Source organism: Microcebus murinus, chromosome 15 (assembly GCF_040939455.1).
Source record: "Microcebus murinus isolate Inina chromosome 15, M.murinus_Inina_mat1.0, whole genome shotgun sequence".
Classification (NCBI taxonomy): Eukaryota; Metazoa; Chordata; class Mammalia; order Primates; family Cheirogaleidae; genus Microcebus; species Microcebus murinus.
The window spans coordinates 88,944-92,273 of NC_134118.1; the positions used below are offsets into that span (position 1 = coordinate 88,944).

Consider the following 3,330-nt stretch of genomic DNA (forward strand, 5'->3'; position numbering starts at 1 on the left):
CGAGGAAAGGCATAGGAGATTTCCACACCCAGTAAGGAAGCCTTTCCCGAAGTGGAAGAAAGAAAGGAGCAAACAGAGACACCGGTAGCCCGCCCGGATCAGAGTCTGCCCCTGAGAGAAAGTACCCTGACCAGGTTCTCCCGTGGGTGGGTCGCGAGCTAGCGGCATTCAGAAGAGCGAGGCCCGCAGTCTGTGCGGAAGACACCTGCACTCGGGTGTGTGTGGCGGCACAATTCACAAGCAGCTCCAGATGTTAAACCAAGGAGAAGCCAGGGAGTTCCCAACGCCCCAGGTGTCCTCAGCCCACGACTGGCTGCTGTGGGAATGCGAAGCCCGGCTCCTTGTCTCAGAGCGGGGCAACCAGGAGGTGTGATGTCCACCCCGGGGTTCCCAGGAGGATCAGACTGAAGCTGGGACTTGGCCTGAAAGTGTCCCCTCGCATGGCCACCCCCTTCCCCTTCCTGCTCCTCTACTCCTGGTGCCCCTCCATCCAGGGGCCAGACCTTAAAGAGTCACCCGCAAGAGAATCCTGGTCCCAAAGGAGCCTTCTGGGGGACCCCTGCTGAGAGAGGTTGTGGGCATGGCCCGCTGGGGCTCTGCCCGACCCAGGGCTGAGAGATGCAACCTCCCAGCTCTGGGTCCCTGCAGGAAGTGTTGGCAAGCACAGGGCCAGTCCTCCAAAGGCCCAGGTGCAGGGAGCCCAGGCCAAGCAGCCTGTGGAAGAAGCCACATGCTGTGCCACCCCGGGGAACACGACTGCAGGCCACGGCCCTTCCCACCTCCTCCTCCTCCTCCTCCTCCTCCTCCTCCTCCTCCCACCCCGCCCCCGCCCCCGCCCCCACATGGCACAGGGCCCAGAGACACCTCAGACACTTGCTACCCAAAGTGCAAAGGGCATCAGTTGCTCCTCCAAACCCCCCCCCCAGCCCAGCAGACCGCGTTGTCCAGCCAGCCACCGGGCCTCCCTGGGGTGCCCAGCACAAAAGTGCAGACACCCACCGGACCCTCAATCTCAGTTTTCGGATGTTTTTGCCACTCTAAGGACCCGCAGGCCAGCTGGGCCTTCTGGCAGGACAGAGAGCCCCGGAATCCGACGTGGAGAGCTGGGTGTACGTCCCCATGAGGAGGCGGTCCCCACCTCCGCGGCTATCCCCTTGCGGGGAGCGGCAGCCGCGGGGCCTCAGAGAAGACACCAGGCTGGGCCCCCACGGCACAGCGGGAGCACGTCCCCCGCAGGCCACTTAGCGATGGCGGCCAGCCGGCGGACGGTTGGGTTGCGCGAGACGCTGCGGCCGCCCTGCTACCGGGTTCCTGGGAGGGCGTCCTGGAACCAGCGTCCACACCAAGCCCTTGGAAGGCCCAGGCGACGGAGGAGCCCCGTCAGGCAGGGGCCGAGGACGGTGACGGCCCGGGCGGGGAGGAGCGTGTCAGGCAGGGGCAGAGGACGGTGACAGGTGATAGGCCGGGCGGGAAGGAGTCAGTCAGGCAGGGGCCGTGGAGGAGACGGGCTGGGTAAGGGTTAGGGTTAGTGTCAGGGCACAAGTCACAATCGCAAAGACCTGGAAGCCACCCGAGTGCCCATCGACCCACGAGTGGGTAAATAAAATGTGGCGCGTGGACACCACGGAGTGCTATTCGGCTATGAGGAGCAGCGGTGAGGGGGCACCTCTCGTGGTTCTCCTGGCCAGAGCTGGAACCCGTTCCAGTAAGCCAAGTATCCCAAGAATGGACACACGAGCACCACGTGCTCGCGCTCACCAGCAAATGGGTACGAACCGATGGACACCTAAGTGGACACAGAGGAATCACCTTCTTCGGGTGGGTGTCGGGCGGGTGGGGGGAGGGGATGGGCATACACATCCATTAGGAATGGGGTGGGTACGCACCGACTGGGGGATGGGCGCACTTGAAGCTCTGACCCGAGGGGGGAGGCTGGGAGAGGGCAACGCACCCGACCTTAACATTGGTGCCCCCACAATATGCTGGAGCAACATGAGAGGTAAATGAATAAGAACACGGGGGGGGGAGGGGTGCACGGGCAACACATGTCACCTTAATACTTGGACTCCCATCATCTGCTTGAAAAGAGAGAGAAAAGAAAATGCAATAATAGAGATAAGAGACACTTTTTAAAAATAATGAATCCGGCCGGGCGCTGTGGCTCACGCCTGTAATCCTAGCTCTTGGGAGGCCGAGGCGGGCGGATTGCTCAAGGTCAGGAGTTCAAAACCAGCCTGAGCAAGAGCGAGACCCCGTCTCTACTATAAATAGAAAGGAATTAATTGGCCAACTGATATATATATAAAAATTAGCGGGGCATGGTGGCGCATGCCTGCAGTCCCAGCTACCCGGGAGGCTGAGGCAGAAGGATCACTGGAGCCCAGGAGTTTGAAGTTGCTGTGAGCTAGGCTGACGCCACGGCACTCACTCTAGCCTGGGCAACAAACCGAGACTCTGTCTCAAAAAAAAAAAAAAAAAAATGAATCCGAAGAGAAAAGTAAAAGGAGGCCTGTGGAGCAGGTCTGGGTGTGACTCCGGATCCCCCAACATCAGGTGCCACCACCAAAGATTCCTACGTGTAGCCCATAGAACCCCAAAAGCAACGGGACGAGTTCTGGTCACATACTCCCTCAAAATGACATCCTGGCCTTCTTCTGGAACTCCCTCCCCTCTCAGACTCTCAAGGTTTCCTCCAGCGTGTCGGCTCCCACAGAGCAGACCTTTGGTCTGAGACCTGACTGTCCAGAAGCCACGCATGCTGCCGCGTGGCGGCGGTGTCGCGGCTCGGGACAAGAGGAGGCCCCACGGTGCGGGCTGGGGCGCGCCAGGCACCGCGGCGGACGCTGAGGGTGGGGGTCACCCCCACCCCGGGCCGCCCCCGCACTCCCAGAAACGCGACAGAACCAGAGGCAAAAAAAAAAAGAAGAAGCCTACGGCACCCGGTATTCCCGGGCGGTCTCCCATCCAAGTTCTAACCAGGCCCGAGCCTGCTTAGCTTCCGAGACCAGACGGGATCGGGCGCGTTCGGGATGGTGTGGCCGTGGACGGCGGAGGGCGCCCCTGCCCCGCTCAAGAAGCCGAGCCTCTCTGCGCTTCCCCGCCGCCGCCTCCCGCCCCAGGCCCCGCGCCGGGTCGGGCCTGTTGAGTTCGCCGGCCGGGTCCCGCGGGCTCCGAGGGACGGGGGTGACAGGCGGGGCGGGCCGGGGTTGGGGGCTGTCTCTGTATACACACACACTCACACTCACACTCACTCACTCACTCACACTCACACAAGATGCGCCTCCACGGCTGGACCCGCCAAGGTGGAGACCTTCAAGCCCCCCTCCTCTC

General features: G+C 62.0%; 1 pseudogene; it reads right to left on the reverse strand.

Moving 5' to 3' along the window:
- Positions 1-2,927: 2,927 nt before the first annotated feature.
- LOC142876651 (uncharacterized) lies at positions 2,928-3,046 on the reverse strand (annotated as a pseudogene).
- Between the last annotated feature and the right edge of the window lie 284 nt (positions 3,047-3,330).